This window comes from Pinus tabuliformis, chromosome 5_2, assembly GCF_031772625.1.
Source record: "Pinus tabuliformis cultivar Carrire ecotype Pingquan chromosome 5_2, CPIR1, whole genome shotgun sequence".
Taxonomy (NCBI): domain Eukaryota; kingdom Viridiplantae; phylum Streptophyta; class Pinopsida; order Pinales; family Pinaceae; genus Pinus; species Pinus tabuliformis.
In genome coordinates, this window is record NC_142306.1 from 1,145,323,814 (window position 1) to 1,145,341,827 (window position 18,014).

The window sequence follows — 18,014 nt, forward strand, 5'->3', positions numbered from 1 at the left end:
CCATAAATGTTTCTTTTAGGCGTTCCAGATCAAACCCAGTCTCCTTTTCTAGTGCTTTTCGAGCCCATTCACCTTCTGTAGGCTACTTACCTTTATCCTCCCTAGTCGCCGTTCCACTCCGCAGCATAATGTTTACCTTAGGGTCTTCCTCGAGAGACTCATCCCTCATCATCTAGAGGTTTTGCGTCGATTACAGAGGCTATGCCCCCTTTTCGCGAATATTAGCCAACAATATAGGGAAATCCTCAGTCGCATGGTCAAACTAAGTACAGTAGCAGCATGATAGTCACATCGGATTCAGACAGTCTCTCACATAGTGTTTTGGTCCTCCATAATTGTAAAAATAAGCTACCCTCGGCCTCTACCAGGACCCCCTCCACCTTGGCCTCGGTCGCGCCCCTGATACTCACCTCATGTTCCCCCAATTCCTTGGTCTGGAGGCCGCATTTCTGCCTGCACCCTATATGTAGGTGTCCTGTCCATCATTAATTCGTAGCTATGGATATTGCGCTCGTCATGACCTACTGATTGAAAGAAATTATAGAAGAGTTGTTGTGGTATCTATACGAATTTCTGCAGAAAATGGCAATTGTCGGTCGCATGCTTCCCAGCTACCTGGCATATAGCACCATAGTGCGGGCCCTGCACTTGGCCTTGCCACAGCCTCTGGCCTTAGAGGCATTGGTCCCCTTGCTGCAACATAGTTAACAAAGACTAGACAATGATCCTTGTCATTCCCCTGACCTTTTCATTTTATGCACCAAACTTCCTCGCGTGCCTCCGACCGAGTTGTTACGTATTTCTTGAGACTCTTCATTTCGAGGCAAAGGTTCTGCAACTACACGTGAATCTGCTGAACTCCTAGATTAGCATCCTGCATTGGTGTCTCATGCAGTCTCATCATGATTTCTAGAGCTTCTGCCTGGGTCCCAATCTTCTGTTGTGATAGCGCAACCCTTAGGTGGGGCAGGAGCAAGGCCATGAACCATTCGCGGTGTTGCCCATCTGTTACACTGAAAAATGTCACCATGACTATCTTGCAGTTAGTATGGCTCAATCCACTGTCATACTATCCTCCTGGGCAAGTCTCATGCCTCTTCTCTACATGTCAAACTCCAGAAAGAAGAGAAAAGTCATTAAAAATCAATTATCTCTAGTACGCAGTTTCTCTTAGCCTTACCTGCGGGTACGCAGCCCAAGTTCACAATGCCTGCGTCCAAGTACGCTCTGTATGTAAAGGGTTGGGTGCGTACTCCTGTAAAGGTCAAAAGGCGCAAGTTTCATCTTAAAAAAGTTACTTGTGGTCATTTCTAGAGCATTCTAGAAGCTTGTTTGACGTGTATGAAGCGCCTCCAGATGGTTCATGTACCCAAAGAAAGAGGGACTTATCCCATGAAGAGGGGAGCCTATCCCATTGAAAGAGGGGCTTATCCCATCCATGGTGGAGCTAATTAACTTCCTCTAGAACACTATAAATACAGGCATTGGGCCAGAGGGAGGGAGGTTGAAAGCTGAACATTCCTAAGGGTAGATGCTGCTGGAATTAGGACTTCCTTGTGAGAGCTTGTGAGGAGAGATTACCATCTTTACTTGTTTCCATTGGAAGGTGGGTGATCTGATCAGAGTAAAGGAGGACTCTTGTGGACCCTGGAAGGAGCTTGCACAACACCAAGGCTCAGGTTGTAATGGTTCCTTTTGTTACCTTTAATACAAATTAGTCCATTCTTCTCAATAACTTGTTATTTATGAGTTGTTTCATATACTCCTTGGTCTATATGTTGAATATGCTTTGTTTTATGTTATAATCAGGTGCTATTTAATGGTTTGACTGTTGGTGAATGCAGGTTTCGAAGAGAAGGAGGAGCTCATCCGGATCAACGAAGCTGGACTACTACAACAGCGTTTGGTTAAAGGTAAGAGCTAAACACTTGATTTCTCATATTGTAATGCATATTTAGAGAAGGATTGTTCTCTTTTGTCTTGTTTGTCATTAGAAAGTCTTAGACTTCTAGGAAGGTCGGTTGTGTCCGCACTATTGACTGATTCCGCGTGACAAATTGGCGACTCCGCTGGGGACACCATTGATTTGTTTGAGTTCTTTTTGATTTCATCCTTTGATCTGAGAAACACTGCTTGTTGTCTGGTTTTTAGCTGTTGAACTGTGTGTTTGGGTAGGTTAGCTTAGGGTTCATTTAGTTTTTTCTTTTTCTTAGTTTTGGTCGAAGTACGCAGGCTCTGAGTTCAGCACAGTGCGTACTTGTACGCACTGTTACTGTGTGCACAGAGCGTACCCGCACCTGTCTTAACAGGTTGCCTGCGTACCCTGGTAAAATTAAGAAAAATTTCAAATTTTTGCTTTTTTCTCTATAGATTTTGCTTTTTATTGGTTTTTCCTGCCCAGATCCATTGGTTTGCTGTTAAAGATCTTCACCTGAACTTTTTCTGTTAGTATCGAGAGTTTTTGGTGGAATTCATAGAGTTTTTGCCTTAGGGTTTTGATTTTAACTGGTCTTGTAGTGACTTTGGCGTTAGAGGTTGTCAAACTTTGGATCTCCCTGGTTTTGTTCATCCCTCTTAGAAGTCAGACCTGTCATAGAGATCACCCTTGTGAGAGATCTACCTTTGTATCTCCTCTTTGCAAATCTCGAAAAGTTTGTCGATTTAAAGCTTTGAATTTCATTTTTGTGAAAAAGAACAAAAAGATTTCGATTTTGTTTTTCGATTAGTTTATGATTCTGCATAGACTGATCCTTAGTTGCTTTTGACTAAGTAAAACATCCGGGAATCATACTTGTAGGCTTTTGTCCTCTTTATTTTTGATCTTAGGTAAATTTCCCTTTTGTTTATTTTTGAGTGACTTTGATTTGATTTCCTTAGATTTGTTAAAATTGATTTTTGATAAATAGTTTTATATGCTTGATTAATATAGGAAAAATACAAAATTCTTTTGGAATCAAATTTGCTTTAGTAGCATTTGTAGTCTTTTGAAGAAAAGGAATTTTCGTGAGTAATTAGTGGTCATGAGTGCATGTTTTGAAAAGATAAAAGAGAATTGTTTCTTTGATTGTCTTTGTTAAGAAAGTTGTTTTTTACAAAATTGCATTCTCTCAACTCTCTTAGCTAAGAAATTCATTGAAAAGGAAAGTAGTGTAAATCATCTTAGGTGCATCTTTGTAGTGGTTGCGAGTCGAGTCTACACACCACCAGTTTCATCTCCACTACCTTTTGTCTTAAGGAAGCCATAAAATTAACGCTTAAAGTAAAATCAACGTAGTAATTTTTATTTACTAGGGCTCTGAAACACCAATATAGATCAGGCTAGTGTCTTGGAGTAGGAGAGTAATAAACTCTCCAAGACAACAAAACCAAACAAGTAGCTTATCTTGTGATAGAATAAATCCAGCTGTTTCATTTACACTCTGGGAAAGCTCCTCTTAAAGGAGAAGCACGAGCTCGTGTCCGAACCAGTGAGGGGATCAATCCTCCCTCGTTGGGAACGACGCCAGACACACACGTATTACAAACGGTAAACCTCGGATTAACCATTGTCAAGGAGCCAGGGGTCACTTGTCGGTAAACCTTGGATTATTGTCAAGGAGCCGGCAAGGGGATTGAGCTTGATACTCTGCCCTTGCGTGATGTCGGAGTTTAGACTGTTCCCCCAGGTGTACTTGTTGTTGTTGGTAACCTTAGTGACCAAAATCTTTAGGATTCTACCGAGGTGACGGTGGAGGGAAGATCCCACTGTACCTGGAGCAAACTTCGGCTAGACTCACTTGGATTTTCCGGGGGGTTCACTTCACTCGAGACGGTTAAAGTGGAGGAACTTGTGCCGGTCTATTCATTAAGAAGGTTGCCGGGGTAACTGTTCCACCCGCCACTTCTGTACTGAATCTGGCGATGTTGGGTTTCATCACCAACTAGCGCTTTTGGTCCGGAAGGCTACTGTTTGTGCTTGGTTTGACGCCCTAGATTCTTTAGGTGTGTGCTTCAGATTTGTTTGGTTCTTTAGAGACTTTAGGCGGTTTGCTTTGAGATTTTACTTTGTTTTCGTGTGTAGTAGTTAAAAGTTTTTAGCTGTGGCGGAATTACCGAGACAGTCCCGTAGACTTCGGGGCCAGTCTCCTGAGACTGTTTCTGTGGCCGAATTGTTGAGGCGATCCTGTAGACTTCGGGGTGAACCTCCTCAAGACGACCCAAGTATCTTAGAAGGTTTGAAAGTCCTTGTAACTCCTCCTAGGAGCAGTAGAGTAGGTTCACCTGAAGAAGGAGAGTTTTCGTTGGTAGTCCATCAAGATTACCAAGGTCTAGAAACAGGTTATAATCCTGAAGCTGTTACAGTTTCTGAGCTTGCTGGTAGTTTTTCATCTGCTAGTGATATAGGCGAAGAACCTGAAATATCTGAACCTGTTACTCCAACTTCTAGTGTTCCTGATTCACCTAGGGTAGAAAGAGTCATAACCGAAAATCTTCCTTCTGGTTTGATTGCTATTGAAGAACTTGCTCCAGAAGAAGAAGTAGGCCCTGTTCTTGAAGATCAACCTACACTTGATCTAAGAGAGCGTGAATCTATCTTTTACAGTCCTCCTAGGAGTACTACTTGGTATCTTTCGTTAACAAATTATCTAGACAACTCAGGTATCGGTTTTTCTCCACCTCGTACTCCCTTTCCATCTAGAGGTATATATAGTCCTATAAATATGTCTGGTCAGTCGTCCATGTTTTCTCAATCATCTGAATCATTTTTACATGGCGGTCCTTTTGTTCCTACTGGGTATCAGTCACTTTCTGGTATTTTTGCAGGAGCATCTCCTCAACCCATTGAACATAGGTTATTAGCTGGAAACAATGGTAATAAGCCGTTGGGTGTAGGGGATATCTATATGATGTCAGGTTCAACTCCTAGTTCTCAACCTCAAGGTGAGCAGTTACCGCCTGAGGGGCAACCTCAAGTAACGCCTGGGGGGCAACCTCAAGGTACACAAATTGTGTCTGGGGGGCAACCTCAAGGACAGTATATACCTGTGGTACAATACTTACCTCAAGGTCAACCCCAGTATCAGTACTTACCTCAAGGGTATCAACTCCAAGGTCAGTACTCGAGTCAAGGTCAACCTCAGTATCAGTATTTACCTCAAGGGTATCAACCCCAGGGTCAGTACTCAACTCAAGGGCAATTTGTCACATGGAATCAGTCAATAGTGTGGACACAACTGACCTTCCTAGAAGTCTAAGACTTTCTAATGACAAACAAGACAAAAGAGAACGATCATTCTCTAAATATGCATTACAATATGAGAAATCAAGTGTTTAGCTCTTACCTTTAACCAAACGTTGTTGTAGTAGTCCAGCTTCGTTGATCCGGATGAGCTCCTCCTTCTCTTCGAAACCTGCATTCACCAACAGTCAAACCATTAAATAGCACCTGATTATAACATAAAACAAAGCATATTCAACATATAGACCAAGGAGTATATGAAACAACTCATAAATAACAAGTTATTGAGAAGAATGGACTAATTTGTATTAAAGGTAACAAAAGGAACCATTACAACCTGAGCCTTGGTGTTGTGCAAGATCCTTCTAAGGTCCACAAGAGTCCTCCTTTACTCTGATCAGCTCACCCACCTCCCAATGGAAACAAGTAAAGATGGTAATCTCTCCTCACAAGCTCTCACAAGGAAGTCCTAATTCCAGCAGCATCTACCCTTAGGAATGTTCAGCTTTCAACCTCCCTCCCTCTGGCCCAATGCCTGTATTTATAGTGTTCTAGAGGAAGTTAATTAGCTCCACCATGGATGGGATAAGCCCCTCTTTCAATGGGATAGGCTCCCCTCTTCATGGGATAAGTCTCTCTTTCTTTGGGTACATGAACCATCTGGAGGCGCTTCATACACGTCAAACAAGCTTCTAGAATGCTCTAGAAATGACCACAAGTAACTTTTTTGAGATGAAACTTGTGCCTTTTGACCTTTACAGGAGTACGCACCTAACCCTTTACATACAGAGCGTACTTGGACGCAGGCATTGTGAACTTGGGCTGCGTACCCGCAGGTAAGGCTAAGAGAAACTGCGTACCAGAGATAATTGATTTTTAATGACTTTTCTCTTCTTTCTGGAGTTTGACATGTAGAGCAGAGGCATGAGACTTGCCCAGGAGGATAGTATGACAGTGGATTGAGCCATACTAACTGCAAGATAGTCATGGTGACATTTTTTAGTGTAACAGATTGCCCCCTAAAGTGCGAAGCCTGTAGTAGATTAGGGTTTCATATGATCTAGGAAGGGTGAAGTACTTTATCATTTCAAGGAGTATCTTGCGGAGAGCCTGGTCAGAACCTGCAATTATTCAACACAAAAGACATATATAAAATGATATCATCGCTGAGGTAGGCATTCCCATACTCAGATTGAAAACTTTAACTAACAATCTAACTACTGCTCTGATACAAGAATGATTTTGCAGTACATCACAATCATAGACTTTTGTAGACACAGTATGGACGCAGCCATCTGTTTATAATAAGTCTACTATATAATGAATACAAAACTCCTTGCAGCCTCGATAGTGGAAACTAGATCCAGGGTCTTCATCTCTACTTCTCGAATTGGTACGATCCTATCCATGTGAATAAATGAGTTGATGTCGAGCATGGTAGAAACCACTTGATTACTGGTCGATGATGTAAACCGTTAACAAGTGTGAGAGAGACCACCAGTGATGTCAATGGTTCTCAAAATACCCAGTACAATCCATGAAATGTGAATGAATGAGTTGATGTTGAACATGTCACGGAATCCCTTGATCGAAAGTCAATGATGTGAATTGTCGTCAAAGGCGAGAATCCTGCCATTGATGCATGCAGACTTCAAGGTACTGACGATTTCTAAGTCATCTTTCTAGATAATGTGCTGATGTCGATAGAAAGCGACCCGTTGCAGGCAAGCCCACAACACGAAATCATTGTTCAAGTTGAAGAAATGTTGCTGTAAGGACTGACTCAGGGATGGTCAAATGGATGACATGTGTTTTGCGTATGAATGGTTTATTTACAGAGACCTCTTGAACACATAACGACACGACAGATGGCTTGGTGACGATTGACCCAAAGATAATACCCAAAACGGTTGAAGACTTTCAAAGAGGTTTGATTAACTTTTAGGGCAAAGGATTTCCCAACCTAGGTGAATGAAAAGTGTCGTGTTCAAGAGCGGTAATAAGGTTCTTCTGTAATAAAGGATAACAAATAGGTTCATTCTTCTCTCTTTTCCCCCACCATTTCTGGCAAGTACCTCTTTATTTTTTACAAGCTTGAGGAGGATAACATATGCTTGATTATAAGCTCATCCTTTGGATGAGTCCAACTTAGTTTAGATTCGGACCCTAAGAAGGAGTGGTCCGTTCCTGTTTGTAATCGAACAGGCCCTTTACTGTGAAATTTTAACGAGTCCAGTATAGGAGAAACTCGGTGTTTTTCAATTTTTAGAGAGTCTGAAAAAACTAAAGGAGACTCCAAGGTGAACTTTTTCGTAAGTTTGTGTCTCTCAAGCCCGAAAAAGTATAAAATCATACCTGAGAGAACCGCTTGATCTTGCGACCAAGGAGTACTTTCATGTTTAGTGTCGTTGACCTGAAAAGTAAAAAGCGATCAAAAACACGTCGTTTTATTTCCAATATCGAGTTTGAAACGATAAAAACCCGGAAATATTTTCGCGTTTTTTACGGTCGAAAAAGAGCTATAAGAAGACCGTCTTTCAATTCCATTTTAACGAGTGTGAAAGAAGCGCTCGGCAATCTTTTCATGTTTTAGGAGTCAGAAAAGGGCTTAAAAGATGACTCTGGCGTGAAAAATGATAATTTACCCTAAAGTCCCATTGTCCTGCACAAAAACAACACATTACTCATACCTGTTTAAGATGGGTAAAAATACATCGAAAAATATCCTTTTATGGTGAAAAATAAACAAATTTAACACTCATTTATCCAAAAAACCTATAAAAAGACTTCTTACCATGTCATTTTTACCATTTTACTGTTGAGGTTGAGAAAAGGGCTTTTTGCAAGAAATTCCCGTGAAGATTGTGGAGAATGCGACCGTCAGAATCGAACGCCGTTTCACCAGGTATTCCACAACACCCCTCTCTTGCTTTTCATCCGTTTAAAATTCTGTTTTAGGCTTTTATTTCATTTTTTGGGGGTTTCAATATGCGCACTTCGGGGTATGTAGGTCATGCACTGCTCACTTGCGTACCCCGATATTTTCTCAATGAGAAAATCATGGGGGGTACGCACCCGGCCTTAAGGGAACCTGCGTTCGGGTGCTCTGTTCCTAAGGGCCGAGGTGCGTACCCCGCAAAACGCAATTTGAAAATCCCAAATCTCCAAAACCATCCAAAATTTTTGCATTTTGTGAATTCTAAATGATGTTTAATGATGTGTAGGTAACACACCATGCTTGATTGGCGCGAAAGAGAGCACGAGGATGTTGATTTAGCCGCAATAAATCATCAACCCTCCATTGATGCTTTGAGAGCATGCGGGCTATACAAATACTGAGCCATAGCTGGCATGAGGGCACAAGTGCCATTCTTGGAGTGGCTGGTCGAGAGGTGGAATGTTCAGGAGCAATGCTTTTACATCGGAGAGCACCAGCTCGAGATTGAGCCCTCCGATATATATTTTCTCACTGGTTTGCCCAACAGGGGCGAACAACTGACTCTCTCCGGGACTAGGCCGGGTGGCCAATCCCTTGCTAGCCTCCGGCTAGAGTGGTGTAACAACCAAAACCAGGAGAAAGGGATAGAAATCAAGTATATATCCCTGCCTGAACTTATGGTAATAGCTTTTACAGTTACCAGACTCTGCGGCGCAGCCGCCCTGCATATTGCCACCGGGTCCCAAATGCGGATCGCAATAGATTGCTACCAAGGCACCATTTTCAACTGGTGCAAAGCTGTGTTGGCCAACATGAAGGCCCAACTCACTAGGGTAAAGACCGGGAAACTAAAGACCTTTGGGTATGGGCCTTTGGTTGTGAGCTTTTCCCTGGAGAGAGTTCCCATGTTGATCCCTCAGCAGCTTACTATTCCAGTTGGGGCTCCTCGGGAGCCTAAGTTGACGAGATGGGTTATAGTGATGGCCCGGCATCCTGATGAGGGCACGACAGTGGTTCGATTTCCTGATGGTTACTTTCACTGGCTAGAGGGCCAGGTCTTTGCTATTCAGGACTTTCCATACGCCGGAATGGATTTTCGGAACGATCCGGACATGGTTCTCCCACCGGGAGAACAATGGGATGACAGAGGTACTTCATTTTTCACAAGTTTTTAAATTATCTATTTTTTTTGTTTTTTATATATATCGCCTCAAACTGACAGTAAAAATGTTCAAAATGCAGATGTAGGCCCACGGCGTCCAGCCAATCTCCGGGCTTTTGAGAGGAGACATCCACCTGCACCGGCACCGGCCCCACAGGATGCGGCCGCAGAGATGCTAGCTGAGTTGGAGCAGGATCTAGAGCGTCTGACGGTGGACATACCGGAGACGACCATAGATGATATTCCTATCAGGCTGCAGCGCTATGTAGTCGCAGTCCCGGGGTCCTTTAGGAGATTTTTATGTAGGGTAGCCCGTGCAGTGGTGTCTTACAGAGATCATCACCAGTGACTGGATGGTCACCTTTTGTAGTCACATATGACATTTTGACTTTTTGTACTTATCATTTTGCCGATCATAAGGTGTTTTAAACCTATGATCGAAGACGATGTATATTTTTTGACACACTCCTATCTATATATATATCATTATTACCGGCTTATTTTGTTTAACATGTATGATGAAATGTTTATAAATTTGCATTTATGATTGTTTACAAATGTCTATTTAACATTCGAGACGCCATTGCATCTACTAATGTGTTTAAAGACCTTGGAATATGTTGATATTCAATGTAATTAAATTCACGTTCCAAGAGACGCACCCTCAAAACAATCTCAGTAACACTGGATTTCTAATGGCATAGACTCTATTAAGCTGTAATACAACGAGTTCAGAATCTAACCTCACTATCAAACTCCGAATCCCAAATGAAATAGACTCAGATAATAATTCAATCACTGCACTGTATTCTGCAATGTTGTTTGTTGTTTGATCGAGGCTCACCCCATGCATAGAAACTAACTCATCAGAGGGCGAATAGATAACCCATGCTGTGGAAGAGATATTCCGTGTACTACGACAAGCACCATCAGCAAATCCAATGTATGTTTGGAGAGGCGTCGACATCTGCAATATCAAGAGAAAAACCAAGATAAGCCAGAATAACGACGAAAACACACTCTTCTAGATTAAAGCACACTGTCTAAACTAAGCACACAGTCTAAACTAAACACACATACTAGCTAGAAAAGAAAACTAAACTAACTAAGATCTCCAAACCCATCATTTAAGCATAATACCTCTTTAGGTAAAGTCCATTTCTGGGTTTACCCAAGGAGTCCCCATCAAAGTCTACCAGCTCATAGGCCGCTTTTGCTAGCTTTCGCTTGACAATGTAGGGCCCATGCCACATAGGAACAAATTTTCCAGCGCCTAGCTTATCATTAGCTTGATCATATAACAACACTAGGTCTCCTTCCGAAAAATTTCGAGGGGTCACATTCCGGTCATACTAAGCTTTCATTCGCTTTGCATGAGTCTCGATTGCTAAAGCAGCTTCACGTCGAGTCTCATCTAATTTAGTTAAGTATAATAGACGCTTCTCCTCTTCGGAAGTAGCTGGGAGTAATTCGATGGCCATTTGCAATGACGGGATTTCGCATTCAATGGGTAACACGGCTTCCAAACCATAAACTAGTTGGAAAGGAGTGAACCCTGTTGATGTTTTTACTGAGGTTCGGTATGCCCATAGTGCCAAAAATAACATGTTGTGCCAATTCGACCGATGGATACCAATGATCCGTCGGATCATGATGACTAGAACTTTGTTGATAGACTCAACCAAACCGTTTTCTTGGGGATAATAAGGAGTAGAACTATCATGACGTAGACCAAGCTGGCTTGTAAGTTCTGTCATCATAACGTTTCGAAAATGGCGCCCATGGTCAGTGATTATCGCTTGTGGGACACCAAACCTAGCAATAATGTGATTGAATACGAAAATTGCCGCTGTCTTGCCGCTTGCCTCGAATGTAGGCATCGCCTCGGCCCACTTAGTAAAATAATCAACCGCAAGGATGATATACGCATGCCCCCTGGCCGAGTGAGGGTTACAAGTAATAAAGTCGATACCCCATTTGGCGAAAGGACCAACGGAAATTATAGGGTGGAGAGGAGCAGGTGGCGCGCGCATCTTTCGATCAAACACCTGACAGTTGTGGCATTTTCGGACCGCAATAATACAATCTTTAAATAAGGACGGCCAAAAATAACCAGCGCGCAGTATCTTTTGGGCAGTGGCATACCCCAACATATGACCGCCACACGCTCCAGAGTGACAGTCATTCAAAACCGTCTCAGCTTCCTCATGAGTTAAGCAACGTCAAAAAATCAAGTCCGCCCCACGACGATAAAGAGTATCTCCAATAATTTTGTATTGTTGGGACTGGAATCGAATTTTCCGACGTTCCGACTTTGAGATTTCGGGCCGAAAGGATTGGGTCTGGAGATAGATGATTATATCCCCATACCACGGATCTAAAGTACTGATAAGAAACAAAGATTCATCCGCAATGGGCTCCTCTACCACAGTCTCTGTATCAGTACGCGGGAAATCACACATCAACTCGGCAAAGACTAAGGATTTCTTAGACTTGGACTTCTCGAACTCCAAATTGAACTCCTGCAGGATAACGATCCATTTGGAGTACTTGCCCCCTAGCAATTGTTTAGTCAAAATATAGATCATAGGGTTGCAATCCGAAATCACTATAGTTTTGCAGAGAAGAATGTAGTGACGAAATCGCTGGACAGCTTGAACGGCTGCCAGGGCCAACTTTTCCACATGTGAGTATTTTAACTCGGTTGGATTTAAGGTCCGACTAAGATAATATATCACATGTTCCGTTCCGAATTCATCTTCCTGAACTAAAACCATTCCAATGGTGGAGTGGGAGGTGGCGAGATACAAAAAGTAATCATGGTTGTAGTTGGGAGGATGCAGCAACGGTGCATGGGTCAACGCGTGCTTAAGTGCATCAAAAGATTTTTGAGCTATCTCATCCCAAGAGAATTGAGCATTTTGTTTCAACAACCGGGTGAAACCCTTTGTAACCTCGGCGTAGTTAGGAATGAATCGACGTAAAAAGTTTGCTTTCCCCTGCAAACTTTGGAGTTGGCGCAAACTCGAAGGAGGAGGCAATTTGACGATAGCTTCTACCTTCGAGGGATCGACGCGGATACCGGCTTTTGAAACAACGAAACCTAGAAATTGTCCTACTTCTATGTAGAAGACACATTAAAAATCTCATGCCTCTGCTCTACATGTCAAACTCCAGAAAGAAGAGAAAAGTCATTAAAAATCAATTATCTCTGGTACGCAGTTTCTCTTAGCCTTACCTGCGGGTACGCAGCCCAAGTTCACAATGCCTGCGTCCAAGTACGCTCTGTATGTAAAGGGTTAGGTGTGTACTCCTGTAAAGGTCAAAAGGCGCAAGTTTCATCTCAAAAAAGTTACTTGTGGTCATTTCTAGAGCATTCTAGAAGCTTGTTTGACGTGTATGAAGCGCCTCCAGATGGTTCATGTACCCAAAGAAAGAGGGACTTATCCCATGAAGAGGGGAGCCTATCCCATTGAAAGAGGGGCTTATCCCATCCATGGTGGAGCTAATTAACTTCCTCTAGAACTCTATAAATACAGGCATTGGGCCAGAGGGAGGGAGGTTGAAAGCTGAACATTCCTAAGGGTAGATGCTGCTGGAATTAGGACTTCCTTGTGAGAGCTTGTGAGGAGAGATTACCATCTTTACTTGTTTCCATTGGGAGGTGGGTGAGCTGATCAGAGTAAAGGATGACTCTTGTGGACCCTGGAAGGATCTTGCACAACACCAAGGCTCAGGTTGTAATGGTTCCTTTTGTTACCTTTAATACAAATTAGTTCATTCTTCTCAATAACTTGTTATTTATGAGTTGTTTCATATACTCCTTGGTCTATATGTTGAATATGCTTTGTTTTATGTTATAATCAGGTGCTATTTAATGGTTTTACTGTTGGTGAATGCAGGTTTCAAAGAGAAGGAGGAGCTCATCCGGATCAACGAAGCTGGACTACTACAACAGCGTTTGGTTAAAGGTAAGAGCTAAACACTTGATTTCTCATATTGTAATGCATATTTAGAGAAGGATCGTTCTCTTTTGTCTTGTTTGTCATTAGAAAGTCTTAGACTTCTAGGAAGGTCAGTTGTGTCCGCACTATTGACTGATTCCGCGTGACACCATCAGTTAGGTTCATGTTGTCTTCACGAATTGTACACTTCAATCTTTTATCCAAATCCCAAGGCGTCTCACTAGGCTTCATCATGATCTCCTTGAATCCCACAATTGATTGCACTTGAGACATAGGTCTATTGAATTCTGTATTTAGCTCAACCTGGATATCTGCCAATGCAGACGTTGGGTTATCAGTACTATACTTAATGTACCATGTTAGTGTGCGGTCCTGCAAAGCACTAACCAGCGTCAGTTTCTTCATTTGGTCACCTGTGATACCCTGAGCTTCCCATACAGCCTTCATGACAAACCGAAACTTGTCTGGATCTTCATTTCCTACACAGGTTGCTTTACGGAATTTTCCATATTGAATAGTGGTGGAGGTGGTAGTGGTGTGGGCGATGGGGTGAGTAGTGGAGGTGACAATGGAGGCGGTGTGGATGGATGGGAAGAGGATATTCACGGGAACCCTTTTCTTATCAGTTGAATAGCACTCAGTGGAGAAGAATGCACTGCTCCTTCGTCGTCACTCAAAGGAGGTTCAATCAGCGGGCTATACTCAGGACCTTTACTTCCTCCGTCCCTGAAAGACCTTCCACTTCGCGAATCTCCAAACATTAAGGTAACTGTATGACCCAATTTTCACACAAGATCATCTTAATCCAAGTATTTAGTGACTTCAAATACTTACCCCGCAATCCTTTGAAGAAGCGGTGCTCTGCTTCACTGTAACTAACAAAAGTTTCGACCGTGAACTCTATCACAAACCCTCCTATGATGCAGTCGAGCCAATGGTCGAAAACATGCATGATCTTATCTTCAGAGGCTTCCAATCTCCGCACTAACTCCGGTGTCCAAACAATCGGATTGTCAAGCCTCCACCTCCCTTGGTCGTCTACCAACTTCGCGATCCACTCGTATAACTCAACCAGGAAGGAACAAAAGAAGATTTTGTGTATTTCTGTGTACAGATATTTGTCCAACCACTATTCTTTCATCAATCATGGATTCCTGTTCTCTTGTGCCACAAATTCGTGGATCTTTCTATCCAACTAGTCTTCAATATCTTTCTTACTTGGATTCCAATGATGCGGCATCACACATCTCGTTATGCAGATCCTAGTCCTAGCAACAAAAGCATTTGTTGGCTTGATGGACCCTGACCTAGGTTCAGCGTTAAGCAGGCAAGAAAATCCCTACACTACTGGTCCTTTCGGCATCAATCCGCGGAGCATGGACTGAAGTCTCACACGAAGCAATATGGGGGGATGCAGGAACCAATTTTCCGCACCATGAGATGGTTGTGATATCAATTTTTAGACCTTCACTCTGCTTTCGCACAGATCGATAAGCCCTTTAGGGCTTATCAATGTACTTCTCTTAGTTTTCCTTGGAGCCTCCGCAAAAGTCTTTGATCGTCCTTCGCGTACCCTAAATAGATAGATCAGGGGCTTATGTGCCTCTGTAATTATCCTTACTTCTGTGTCTACTCAGATTAGCTTAAGTATTAGCTATCTTTAAAATGTATTACAATTATCTTCGCGTAAACATATATTCTTGCTTACGCTCATATGACAAAGTAAAATACATAGATTCACGCATCAATATAGCATTAATTCATAACCCCAGTATTCAACATAGCATAATCGCAACATTCATAGAAAAAGTAAAATAATGCACACACAGATGAAACGTACATAGTAATTCTAGAATACTTCTCTTTATTGATGATTCAGATTCACAATATGAACTCTATCTACCCTGCGCACACAGCTGCAGGGGCTCGCGCACTCAACTGCGGACTTCTTCCCTAGGCCTTTGCTTACTCAGCTTCAGAGCCTCTTCCTATGCTAAGAATATTTCTCTTAGCTCTTTACAGACTCATCCAATACTTCTACTTCACTCACTTCCTTCCTTAGACTCCTCTAATACCTCCTTTTTATACAATCCCATGGTCTACGAACCAAGGGCAGATCTCCAAAACCGACACAACTTATCTAGACTAAGGGCGGAAAACCCTTTTTGACTTTAGATATCTTCAAGCTCTGCGACCAAAAAATGCAGAGACTTTACATTTATTTATACAAACTTCGGGCCTTCTGCCCCAAAACTTAAGTTTTTAACCCCAAAATTGACCCCTAGGGGACCCGTTCCCAACAATGAATTCCTGAGGAAACACTGAATCTATGAGGTAAAGTTCTCTCTGAGGCATAAGGCCGAATTTGGAGGTAGGAAAATTGGATGAATTTTGAGCTAATCAGGTAGAATAGTTTGGGAAGAAGATGGACTTGTCTAAAGGGCAGGTTTGACTAGGGTTTAGCTTTTGGTCAATTTTCCTTTAATTTTGACTTGAAATATTAGAAGCATCTCTTTTTTATCTCAACAATTTGTCTAAGGAAAAGGCTTTTTGGTTTTTCCCTAATGTGGGTTTTCCCAAGGAAAATTCTTGTGTTCTTTATTTGGTTATCTCTTGATGATCCTACTGTCATATATGTTATACTGTTAATGTCTTATGTGTAATTTCTTAATGATGGAAAAGGATATGAAAAGAATTAATTAATTAGAAGTAATTATAAGTTTATCCCTATGAAAAATCAACATGGTATCAGAGTTGTGATTGAAGAGAAATCTTGAAGATATAAGGTCAAAGAAAAGTTGAGTTAGGACACTAATCGGGCTGATTTCAGGAATATATGCACTATGTGTAAGCCATGCCCTAACAAGAGTTTGTTTTGGAAATAAAAAGAAGCACAAAATTCAGTATTTGTTTGTTATATGTATAGGAAAGGAATCCCTAGTTTTTCAAACCTCAGTGCTTGTGACAGAAGGATGAAAAGCCTCAGGATCCATTAAAGTAAACCAAAAAACCTTAGTTGAAATATATGAAGATCTTAGAATCTGTCTTAGTAAGATGAGAAGGTGTTAAAACCTATTCCAAGAAGGCCAAAGTTAATTTGTTAATGATCGAAGTGTTGGAATCCATGGGGAGATTGTTGGCATTATGATGTGCATGGATCCTACTACTTTATTTTGGCATGAGTTCATGATGAGAGCTAGCTCATGTTGGCATTGATGTCAACCACTTGTAGACTAGCTGATGTATGGTTGTCTTCATTGTAGCATGGTTGTAGCTAGTTGTATTGACAGTGGGATGATTGTGTTTGCATTAATGTCAACCTTATGAGGTCATGCACTTATGTCAACCTCATGATGATGTATATCGATGGAGCAGCTCATGTGTTTCAGTATGCATTGGTATTGATCTTATTATTATGGAACACCCATGATGGTCATATGATGGCATTGGTTTGGGTGATGCAGATCTACATGTGATTGTGATGGTTGATGGCACACTAGTTGAGTTTTCAACTAGGTCTTTATTAGGTCTTCATATCTACGCTTATGAGAATGACTTGTTGTAGTGATTGATGGCTTGGTTATGGTGCTACAAAGGTGTTTGCAGGTCTTCTCAATGGTGTTGCAATTTGTGCAGATGACTGTTGGAGAGTGGAGGACTTGTTGGCACTCTTGCCAACCTTGTTTGTTGGCCTTCTTGGTCAACTTGGGAGTGACACTTGGGAGACATGTTTGATATACTTGAAAATGTGTCAGAGGTTATGTCAAAGATTTGGAGGCTTGTACATATGCTGGAGAAGGTGATCCAACTAGTGATAGAGGTATTGAGATGAAGGATTGATGTTTTTCCTCATCTTAGCCATAGTCGCATGTCGCCGAGACTATGGGAGTGACTGAAAGGTTACAGTCACTAGAAAAAAGCCCTATGGGAGCGACTGTAGGTCCTAGTCGAGTTCAACTTGTGTTACGAGTGTGATGGAAGGATTTCACGAGATTTTCTCCACATTCCTCACATTGTTCAGAAGTAAATTAGCTTCGAAATCCCTAGAGGCTTCCAAAAAAGGTGAAAAAGGTCGGAAATGGTTTGAAATGGTCCTCCCATTGATGTGAGTTAATTTAGTGTACAAGTTCTGAGGATAGTGGATTGATTTGGTCCAATTTGTGCACTCTTTGTCCTAGCCCCAAGCTCAATTTCGCCCTACATGTTTCATATTCATCACTTGGGATTTGATTAACGGTTGATGGAGTTAGATGTTGAGTGTGTGTGTGGAGAGAAGTGAGATTTTGCTTTAGACCTTGATTAGAGCATAGATGTTTTAGTCTATGAGTGTTAATGAATGAATAGTGAGTATATTTGAATCATGTTGCATAATAGATCAGAATTGAAGCTCTGGAGTAGAGATTGTTTAGAGAGTTTTGTATGTTGTTGGAGTATATGTTGTCGATCCTCACATTTGTTTTGCAGGAGATATTGATGCATTTGGCACATATCCATAGTGTCTTATGATGTTAATTGTATTATGCAGCATCATAATGATGTGAGGGTTTGATAGTATTCAAATTTGTTTTGGCCACTATTTTGCTAGAGTTGAGAGCACATATTGGTGCTATTTTGATTGATATGTTATTGTCTTGTTGTTGAGAGCAAGATTGTAGAGATGAATCAGAGTTGATCATAGTGTCTTCGATCTAGTTTAAAAATAGATGAAAGGAGGTTCACATAGAGGAGAGG